The 12,006-nt window shown below is 39.0% G+C and overlaps 1 pseudogene; it reads right to left on the bottom strand.

Annotated features, from left to right (window-relative positions):
- Positions 1-8,875: 8,875 nt before the first annotated feature.
- Positions 8,876-10,904, bottom strand: LOC137734277 (uncharacterized; annotated as a pseudogene).
- Between the last annotated feature and the right edge of the window lie 1,102 nt (positions 10,905-12,006).

The raw sequence follows: 12,006 nt of genomic DNA, 5'->3' as shown, positions 1-12,006 counted from the left end.
CCACTACGAGGCGTCGAAGCAGAAGGAATAGAAGCGGAAGGCATAGGAGCAGAAGGCATAGAAGCAGGAGGCATTGAAGCGGAAGGCATCGGAGCGGAAGGCATCGGAGCTAGAGCATTCCAGGCCTCAATACTTGGCTAAACGCTGGATGACCCAGGAAAAAGGTGCCTCTGGAGATAAGACGCAAGCCTTTGACGGTCATTGTGAATTCGACCCTCAGATTCTTGCAGCTCATCAAGCTTCCTTTTCATGCCCGCCGAATAGTTATTTGCAAGCACATGCAAACTTCTATTTTCGTACTTAAGCTGTTTGATTTCCTGCTTAAGACTTTCCACCTCTGCCATCAACGATTCCACTTGGCGGGACCGAGCAAGCAGGCGTTGGCCCATGTTGGACACAGAGCTCGCACACTGAACACTAAGTGCGAGGGACTCTTGAACGGCCAACTCATCGGACCGTCCTGACAGCAGCCTGCTATCTTTTGGAGTGAGGAGGTTCCTAGATACTATTGTAGCTGTTGTGGCGTCCTGCATCACAGAGTTTTCACCTGAAAGAGGACCGTTAGAAGATAAAAAAGAAGGGCGCCATATGTTACCTTGACGCGGCGCGCCCGTATCACTGCTAAGGCTCAATTCCAAGCTAAGGTTCGATGAGTTTGCCATTTTTTCAAAGGTGTTCAAAGATAGGGGTTGATGGAGTAAATTTTCAAAGGGTCGGAGTCGATTTTCAAGAATGGGAATTCTTCAGAGTGTGTTTGTTGTGGTGATCGATAGCTCTATAAGAAGCCAAGGCGACGCGTCCACCAATTCAAAAAACCGGAATTTCCGGCGTAATTTAGGCGACGCGTTCTCGGCTTTTCAGAAGACGCGTTCAACTTTGTCAAAAGATTTCTGACAAAGCTGAAAACACGTGGAGGCCATCATCGCAACTACACATCTTTAGCCGACAAGCGCAAAGTTCGGCGACGCTTTCTCTGCTTCAGAAAACGCGTGCAGCTTTGTCAAAAGGAGCCGCATCTGCACTACCACGTGTCGTTCAGAAAGCGAAGGGGCGTCGTTCAGAAATCGAAGGGGCGCCTGCTCAGAAATCGAAGAGGCGTATTCAAAGATCGAAGAGGCGCCACTATTTCAAAAAGCCGGAGTTGCGGGATCAAAACGTTTGTCGACAAAGGTAAAAAGTACCACCACTTGCTATTATCTCTATATATGTCGACCTTCGTCTTTTATGGCAGGGCAAACCTGAAGAAAATGCCCAACTCTCCCTCACCTCTGAGGGCGCACTCCCAGCAAAGCCTTTCGAAATACTCAATTCTTTCTTCTTCCCCAAAGATGATACCAGATGTCTGGAGTACAGATGACCCAGGAGGAAACAGCACAACAAATACATGTGCTGATTCATTCACCGTTTCTTCAAAAGCAAAGGTATCTCATATCATCAAGGTCAAAAGCAAAAGTATCTCATATCATGCTCTTTCCCTGTCTTTTTCTTTGTCCTTGTTCTTACTCGCATGGCAAAGTAAAAGAAGCAATCAGCCGGCACTTGGAGTCAGTCTTCCGTTCTGGAGCCAACTGCCTGGAATCTATTCCTGATTGCTTACCTAGCGTTGCTCTCGAGTAGTCATCTTCAACGGTTGATACACTTCCAGAGAAGGGACCACTTCTGCAAAGGGGAGCGAGTAAGGCAAGTGAAAATGATACATTGAAGCATGTGGAGACAAACATAGGCTGAGTTATCCTCCAACCTTTTTCAATACGAATTGGAAAGATTGAACAAAGAAACAGACCAAAGGAGTAAGCTCAGACCTTCGGGGAAGACCAAAAGAACCATCCTGCTGCCCAGTTCAAGAAGTAGCACAAAGGAAAATCAACGATGGGCAGAAACAGTTCGAGAGTAAGCCTGTGGAATCATCAAGATCAAGCCTCAATGCAATCAACAAAGAGAAGATGGAATTTACACTCCATAACCAGATTTGCGTCCCTAAACTCTTCTCTTTGTTAATTACATTTTGCCATGTTTAGTATGTTTAAGTGCTTTTTGTGTATTTACTTATGCTTTGTGTGAATCTATGCTTAAAACATTGAGGACAATGTTTGATTTAAGTGTGGGGGGGGTAACTAAGTATGTTGATGCAAATTCGTTGAATTTTATCACCCATAACTTCAAGTGTTGTTCCTTGCTGTTTTAAATGTGTTTAAGTTGTTTTTAAATTGTTTTAGAGTGTTTTAGTGTGTTTTGTTTTATAACTCCGAAAATCACATAAAAATTTGGAAAACATGTTTTGAAAAGCCTAAAAAGAGTGTTTTGAGTCGTTTTTGTGTGTTTGTGTCTTAGGGTACCTTCCAACACAATGACAAGGATTTGGTTTGTAATTGCATGACTGTTAAAAAGAGTTATAAACATGGATGAAAGTTTGATTTACTCTTGATATATGCTTGGTTATGGTTATAATGTATGACTTCACATGCAATCATAAAAGAAAAATTCGTTTTTGTAACATGCTTGAAGGAAGAAACTCATAAATAACGCTACATCCCTGTGAGACTCGAGCCATTACCTTCTTTGGAGAGTTATAATCTGTGATTTCTTGTTTTCTTAAGTCGTTGCATGATCTCATTATTCTTTGCTTGGTTACTACTTAGAATGCAATTGTATCATGATAGAACTAAATGCTAGAACTTATATCCGTTTCATTCAAAGCATGACATTGAATTGCATAACATATATCAAGATGAAGTTGTGTAGTTGCCACCATAGCCAAATAGCCTTACTTCCCATATTTCGTATTCGTTGTAAGTTTTACCCCCGTTGAGCCTTGTTTAGCCTATTTTCTTTGCTAACCACATCACCCCTTACCTAGCCTAGAGTAGGACTTTCCTATACCCTTGTTCTTAAAGTATAGTGAGCATGACTTAAATGAATTCCTTTTGAGTTACATTATGCAAGGAAATAAGTGTGGGGGAGTAAAAGTTTGTTCTTACGTTTATATTTATGTTTTGAGATTCAAAAGAAAAAGAAGAAGAAAAGAAAAAAAAAAAAAAAAAGGAGTGAAAATAAGTAAGAATGAACTCACGAGCGTTGATGGTTGAAGAAAGGGTCCAAAAAAGTTGAATATGGCCCTAAGTTTTGTGTAATTCCCCCTTGGGTGATCAAAGTTGACTTCTGCATTCTAAAGGGAATTCTAAGTGCCTAATTCAATACTTTGCTCACTATTGCTTAAAGAACGTTTGTTATCCTTCACCTTTCATTGTTAGCCATTACCCTAGCCCCGTTACTACCCTTTGACTTCTATCTTGAATGTTGTGTATTTCAATTTGTGGAGTTTGAACTTGGTATGAGCATATGGTGTCACTGGTTCTCGCGTCTAAGTAGTAGCATTCCATTCATGAGATCATATCTAAACATGCTTATTAACTCCAGAAATTGCGTTCTTTGTGATACATATATGTGAGTGTTCGTTTTCATGTTTACATCAATCTTCTCACATATGACTAGATTAGGGTGTGTAGTTAGAAAATCTAAGTGAAAATCGAGTGCATATCTTGTAAGGAATTGAGCAAATTCTCTAAGGCATGTTACTACATTCAAAACATGGTTTTAAATGCTTAATTGCGAACTAGTATGTGGTGACTATGGTTAAGAATGTACTTAAGGGTAAAGATGGCTAAATTCTGTGGGAATAATGATTTTTAACTTGTCATGTGCATTGGAAATCCCTGAAACGATTGTTTGGAAGGTGTAGGTTGTGTTTTACGTGTTTAGTGTCGTTTTGTTTATTTGTTTTTATTCTGTTTTGCTCGAGGACTAGCAAAAGATAAGTGTGGGGGAGTTTGATAGAAGCATATTCATGCGACTTAAATGGCTTGTTCTCGTGCATTTACGTTATGTTTCTCTAGTTATTTTAGTCCTTTATGCTTCTTTTGTGTGTTTTCAGGTTCTAAGGGCTTAGGGAGCAAGAAAGTGCATTTTGAGGCTATTTGGGGCACTTTTGGGCAAGGATTGGATAGCTTAATCATGGAGCAAAGAGGATGGACGAAATTGAAGCCTTGTATGCTCTTTGGGGACATCAAACAAAGGGCCTAGCCCAATCAAACAAATCCTTTGAGCCATGGAAAACCTCTAGCCCAATCAAACATATTATGCCATGCAACCCAACCTATTTTAGGCCCATTCTATGTACTTAAACCCTAGCCCTTTAAACTAGCCCTATTATCACTTATCACTTTCATTCACTTATCACTCACCACATATCATTCATTTATCACTTAACATATCATTCACTTATCACTTATCATACTCATAATCATCTACACATTTCAACCATTTAAACATATGCATTTCAACTCACATGCACATCCACCTCTTTCCACCTAATCCACATGCTTTCACAACCTAAAACACATGCACATGCACCACTAATCCCTTCACTTTCATGCCATCATTTCTTCCCCCCCCCCCCCAATGCCGTGCACTCCTTGAGCATTTCCAGTTTTTCCCCTTCTCTTTGTATTCACAAGTCACATGCATTCACTTCATCATTACACCACCACTCATTCTTTAAATCCACATGCACATTCAATCATTCATTCAAGCCCCCTTGTGCCATGTTTCCCCCTTTGTTCCCACCCATCACATGCATCATCATCAAACAAACACTCAATGCCGTGCACTCCCATTTCATCATTCCAGCTTTCCAACTTAATTCACATACATTCCATCCTTTAATATCCAACCCACATGCACTTTAATCATTCAATTACCCCATTCACACACCTTTTCTTCAAACCTAACCCGTGCATTCCCTTGCATTTGCACAATCTTAATCAGCCAACACATGCACAAATCCATCCATGCCGTGGGTTCCCTTTGCTCCCCTTGTGCAATTCCAGTTTTCACATGTGTCCTAGCTGTTTTTCCATCATTCCTCCACACAAATGCTTAAACAAACAGCCATATGTTCCCTCCACTACCCCTATAAATACCCTAGCATTCATTCATTCATGGATATCTCATTTTTCATACAAAACACACAACACAAACACTTCCCCTTCCATTTCTGTGCAGTTTTTCTCCTCCATTGCAGCCACTATTCAACCACTTCCCATTCCTCCAAAACACTTCATACCATCACGCAACCTATCCTTAAACCTTGTGCTACAACAACGAGGAAGAGAAGAGTGCCTAAACGTTCATACAATTCAAGTTTGAGTTGTTGGAATGTTTAGGTGATTCTTTGATTTCAATGTTTCATTTTAATTCTCTTTGTTTTGTACGTATGAGGAATGGAAGAGAAGAGTGCCTAAACGTTCATACAATTCAAGTTTGAGTTGTTGGAATGTTTAGGTGTTTCTTTGATTTCAAAGTTATGAGGAACTAAACCCTTTTTGGCTAGGGGTGATTTCAATACCATGATTATTTATGTGATATGAATTGATGAATTCCGGTTATGAACTCTTGATTCGTGAATGCAATTGGCTTAACTATTTGATGATTAACTTATTTGTGTTTGTTGATTGAGGGTCGACACTTAATTAGCATGCATGAATATGTGGCTAAAGTTTAAGAAGGTTTCACATAATCGTTACTAACTTATACTTGAAAGTAGTGAAGGTCGCTTGTCACGATCGCGTTAAGTTTAATTCTTAGCATGAGTAACATGATGTCATAGTTGCAAATGCTTTGTCAATGCTTATGGTTTTCATTATTCTTAATGATCTTCGATTGTATCTCTATTATGATGACATATAGGGAACTTTTGAGAATGTTTTGGGTTGTCGAATGATGCCATCCAATCCAATAATATAAGGAAAATCTGAGGGTTAACTAGTGATGTCACGGTTAATTTGGGGCATTGTCGTTCATAATTCAATGAAGGAATAACTGGAAATTGATTCATATGCATAAATATCATGTGTGGAGAAAGAACCTCTAGCTAATTCACCAACCATCTTGTTTCACAACACTTGTTTACAATCTGTCCATTTTTGCATTTTGTTTGTTTATTTCAACTTCGTCAAAACTAAAACCCCCTTTTTTATTTCCTTGTCCCCAAGTGTCTTAAATCTGTTTTAATTTAGTTTTTATGTTTTTAAGTCAATTTAGAAGGTTTTAGCAAGCCCTCCTAATCCCCGGTCTAGAACGATCCCTCACTTATCCATTCTACTACAATTGTCAAACGAAGGTTTAATTTGAGTGTCAAGTAATTCTCACATCAGAAAACTAACAAAAATCTAATTCAAAACAATAAAGACTATAAGACTATTTTTGGATTTTCAAATTTTCCGAATTTTCTCTTTTTTTTTTTTTTTTTTTTTTGGGTTTTTTTAGAGTTAACAAAACTAATTAAGAAAACAAAAAGAAACAACACGGACACAAATCAAACCAGTTCAATTTTTCAATATATTTTTTTTTTAATCCTTACCCCCAAACTTAAACTAGACATTGTCCCCAATGTCAAAAAACACAATAATGCATAAAATAAAAATAAAATAAAATAGTAAGAAACAAAATAAAGCATTTGAACTGAAAACTTCCCCAATTTGCAATAAAATCAAGTGATGACCCCCAAACTTCAATTCTGCAATCAACTCCAAGGGTGAACATAACCAAAGATTCCTACAAAGAAAAGAAATAATTCAGCTTAGCACGCAAGAAAACTCAGAAAAAAAACAAACGAAAAATTGAAAATGACATAAAAAGATAATGAATAGAAATATTGGGTTGCCTCCCAATAAGCGCTTGCTTTACGTCCGCAGCCGGACGGTACCAAGAGTAATCATTCAAGGGAAGCTGGTTCTTGGAGGGGTATAACCTCCACATCATGCTCCGCAAAAGACTCGTAATATGGTTTGAGTCTATGTCCATTCACTTTGAACACGTTTCTGGTCTTTGCACTTTGGATTTCCACTGCACCATGAGGAAAAATATTAGTTATAACAAACAGACCAACCCATCGAGAACGAAGCTTACCTGGAAATAACCGAAGGTGAGAATTAAATAGAAGAACTTTTTGTCCAATGGCAAAGCTCTTCCTTGATATCATCTTGTCATGAAATGCCTTTGATTTCTCCTTGTATATTCGACTAGACTCGTATGCATCATTTCGGATTTCATCTAACTCATTTAATTGAAGCTTTCTCTGCTATCCGGCAACACTCATGTCCATGTTGTAGGCTTTGATCGCCCAATAAACTTTGTGTTCTAATTCTACTGGAAGACGACATGGTTTCCCATAAACTAATCGAAATGGGGACATTCCAATAGGAGTCTTATAAGCAGTCTTATAAGCCCACAATGCATCGTTCAAGCGCATGCTCCAATCCTTCCTACTAGGACTCACAGTTTTCTCCAAAATTTGCTTCACCTCACGGTTTGATACTTCTGCTTGACCACTAGTTTGCAGATGATAAGGTGTAGACACCTTATGTGTGACATTGTACTTCCTAAGCAACGCTTCAAATGTTCTATTGCAAAAGTGACTCCCTCCATCGCTAATGATTGCTCTAGGTGTCCCAAATCTTGCAAAGATGTTAGTCTTAATAAAATCTGAAACAACTTTTGAATCATTAGTTTTGGTGGCTTTCGCTTCCACCCATTTAGAAACATAATCCACAGCCAATAAAATGTAAAGAAAACCATTTGAAGATGGAAAAGGTCCCATGAAATCAATGCCCCACACATCGAAGATCTCAACAATCAAAACAGGGGTTTGTGGCATTTGATTTCTTGGGCCTAAGTTACCTATTCGTTGACAATGATCACATGTTGCACAAAACTCGTACGCATCCTTAAACAAACTAGGCCAATAAAAAACACTCTCTAACACCTTAAGGGCTGTCCTCTTTGCTCCAAAATGGCCGCCACATGCATAAGAATGACAAAAAGTTAGAATAGATTTAAACTCAGATTCAGGGACACACCTTCTAATCAATTGATCAGGGCAATATTTCCACAAATAAGGATCATCCCACTCGTAGTATTTGGCGATTTTGACAAGCTTATCTTTCTGAGCACGTGTAAAATCATCCGGAATCTTTTTGGTGACCTTGTAATTGATAATATCTGCATACCAAGGGTCAGTAACCTTTAATGAAGACATATGCTCATCCGGAAAACTCTCACGTAAAGGGATGAAATCTTCCTTTATGTTTGAGTGCACAAGTCTGCTAAGATGATCTGCTAAACATTTTCACTCCCTTTCTTATCCTTGATCTCCAAGTCAAACTCTTGAAGCAGAAGTATCCATCGAATGAGTCGCGGTTTTGCATTTTTTTTTGTGAGTAAATACTTCAAAGTTGTATGGTCAGAAAACACAATAACTTTAGTTCCAATCAGATAAGATCTAAATTTTCTAAAGCAAATACAACATCTAGAAGCTCTTTCTAAGTTGTTGAATAATTCAACTGTGCATCATTGAGTGTTCGTGATGCATAATAGATGACATGTGGCACTTTGTTGACACGCTATCCTAGAACTACACCGACAACATAATCTGAAGCATCGCACATTAACTCAAAAGGTAAACTCCAATCTGGTGGCATGATCACAGGAGCCGTGGATAACAACTCCTTAAGTTTGTTGAATGCTACCACACACTCTTCATTCATATCAAATGTTGCATCCTTTTGAAGCAAACGACACAAGGGTCTAGAAATCATTGAGAAGTCCTTCATAAACCTACGGTAGAAACCTGCATGTACAAGAAAAGAACGAACTTCCCTGACAGTAGTAGGGAGGGGTAAAGAACTAACAAGTTATACTTTAGATTTATCAACTTCTATTCCATTTTCAGATATGATAGGCCCTAGAACTAATCCATGCGAAACCATGAAATGACATTTTTCCCAATTTAAGACCAGATTAGTTTCTTGACAACGTTTTAAAACTAGGGACAGATTATGTAGACATGTATCAAAAGAATCACCATAAACTGAAAAATCATCCATAAACAGTTCAATTATTTTCTCAATCATATCAGAAAAGATACTTGCCATACACCTTTGAAATGTGGCGGGGGCGCTGCAAAGTCTAAATGGCATCCTCCGGTATGCAAATGTGCCAAATGGACATGTGAAAGTCGTCTTTTCTTGATCCTCCGGATCAACTGCAATTTGATTATATCCAGAATAGCCATTAAGAAAGCAATAATGAGAATGACTAGCTAACCTTTCTAACATTTGATCAATGAATGGAACTGGAAAGTGATCCTTGCGTGTGGTGTTGTTTATCTTCCGATAGTCTGTACAGACTCTCCAACTATTTTGCACACGTGTAGGCACTAGCTCACTAGCTTCATTCTTAACAACTGTGACTCCGGATCGCTTCGGAACTACTTGAACAGGGCTCACCCACTTGCTGTCCGAGATAGGATATATGATGCCAACATCAAGAAGCTTGATAACCTCTTTCTTGACGACCTCCATCATGAGTGGGTTCAAACGGCGCTGAGCTTCCCTTGTAGGTTTTGCACCTTCCTCTAGCAGAATCCTATGCATACATGTAGCTGGATTTATACCTTTGGTATCTGCAATGCTCCAAGCTATAGCAGTTTTGTGATTCTTCAGTACCCGGATCAGTTTCTCCCTTTCTTCTGCTGTGAGTTGTGATGATATGATGACCGATAATGTTTCATCCTCTCCCAAAAATGTATACTTCAAATGTTCAGGAATCGGTTTAAGTTCCAATTTGGGTGCCTGAATCACAGAAGGAAGAATTTTTTCGTTAGAAGTAGGAAAAGAAATAAAATAGGAAGAAGACTTACCACGAATTGGGGAAAGAGACTTAAGGGCTTCCACTGTCTGGATTAATTCTTCTTCAATGTGCTTGGAATAATTAAGTTTTCCATGTGTAATGGTATGCACTAACGCCTTCTCTAAATTGTCTTGTCCCACACCTTCATTAAAACAATCCTGCACAAAATAGTCAAACACATCAATAGACAAACAAGATTCAAAATCACTAGGGTACCTTATAGCACTGAAGATTTTGAACTTGACGCTTTCTCCATCAATTTCCATGGTTAAAGTACCATCGTAAACATCAATCTTCATACGCACCGTTCTAAGGAATGGTCTTCCCAATATAAGAGGAAATGCAGTAGGCATAGGGTCATGTTCCATCTCAAGAACAAAAAAATCAGCGGGAAAAATAAGTTCATTCACTTGCACAAGTACATCCTCCAATAGGCCTTTGGGATATCTATTTGAACGATCTGCCAACTGGATTACTACCTTTGTTTCTTTCAAGTCTCCAAGGTTTAGTGATTCATACACTGAATATGGCATCAGATTGATGGATGCCCCCAAATCACACAATGCTCTCCCAAACTCTTTCCCTCCAATTACACATGGAATGGTAAAGCTACCGGTATCCTTCAACTTCGGTGGTAGCTTTCTCTGCAAAACAGCTGATACTTCCTCGCTTAATGCCACAGTTTCTTGATCATTGAATCTTCTCTTGTTCGTACAAAGCTCTTTAAGGAAATTTGCATACTTTGGCACTTGTTTTATGGCATCTAAAAGAGGTAAGTTCACTTGGACTTTTCGGAAAGTATCCAAGATTTCCTTATCAGTTTGCTATTTCTTAGACTTCATAAACCTACAAGGAAAAGGAACAGGGACACATGAGTTAAATGAATTTTGAACTTCTTTACTTACCTTATCAGAATCTTTTTTGTTCAATTCTGTATCTTTATGAAACTTTTCAGTTTCTGTTGAAGCCTCATCTTGCTCAAGATTTTTGGTTTGTTGCTCCCCTTGCTCATTTGTATCTTGTCTAGTCCTCTTTTGCATCCTTGGCTGCTAAAAAACTTCTTTTCCACTCCTTAAAGTCACAACATTCATCTGCTTCGCATTTGGATTCACCACCGTTTGGCTAGGCAACCTTCCTGGTTGATGTTGTTGCCCCATCAAACTTGCTAACTAACTCATTTGGCGCTCAAGGTTTTCAATTGCTTTGTCTGTTTTCTGTTGATGAGATTGAGTAGAGTTAGCTAAAGAAGAAATTAAATCCTCAAGAGACTTACTTGGAGCTTGTTGTTGTTGAGGCTGAAATGGTGTCTGCGGTCTTGCTTGAAAGAAGCTAGGTGGACGGTTATAGTTGTTGGGAACAGATTGTTGTCCGTTGTCTTGATTGTTTCACTTTAAGTGTGGATGATCGTGCCACCCTGCGTTATAGTTGTTGGAGTATGGATCATACTTTTGTCTTTGTTGCCCCTGAAACCCTCCTAACGCATTAGCTTGCTCAAGACCACCTTGATCCATCAACGAAGGGCAATTATCCATGGCATGTCCCATCATTGAACATACACCGCACACCTGTTTTGGAGCCACCATAACCTGTTGCACAAGATTAGTCAAGTTAGCTAATTGTAATTCAATACTAAAGTTAGCACTTACCACGTTAACTTTCTTAAAAGGTAGCTCATCTCTCCCTCCAAATTGTTGTGTGTTGCCGGCAATGTTCTTTAATAATGCCTTAGCATTTGTTGGTGTCTTGTCCATGAATGCTCATCCACTTGCTGCATCAAGCATTACACGATCAGTACCACACAATCCTTCATTAAAATATTGTATTAAAAGATGCTCTGAAATTTGATGATTAGGACAAGATGCAATCAAATGTGTGAATCGCTCATAGTAATCTCCAAAGGGATCTCCATGTTGTTGTCGGATTGCACATACGTCTTTCCTTATGCTTGCAGCTTTTGTGGCCGGAAAATATTGCTCCAAGAATGCTTGCTTCACCTGATTCCATGTGTTCATTGATCCCTGAGGTAAATTGTAAAGCCACTCCTTTGCCTTAGCTTTTAATGTAAATGGGAATGCCCTCAAGTTGACTTGCACCTCATCCACATTGGTTGGTCTCATTCCCGAGCATACCACATGAAACTCCATGAGATGCTTGTTGGCATCCTCTGTTGAGAAGCCATGGAACTTAGGCAAGTAGTGAATCATGCCAGACTTAAGCTCAAATCCTCCTTCTGCATTTGGATATGTGATGCACAATGGT

Source organism: Pyrus communis, chromosome 7 (assembly GCF_041283825.1).
Source record: "Pyrus communis isolate YQ-2024b chromosome 7, ASM4128382v1, whole genome shotgun sequence".
NCBI classification, from domain to species: domain Eukaryota; kingdom Viridiplantae; phylum Streptophyta; class Magnoliopsida; order Rosales; family Rosaceae; genus Pyrus; species Pyrus communis.
The sequence above is the reverse complement of the archived record's forward strand: the minus strand, read 5'-3'. Positions and strand labels throughout refer to the sequence as shown.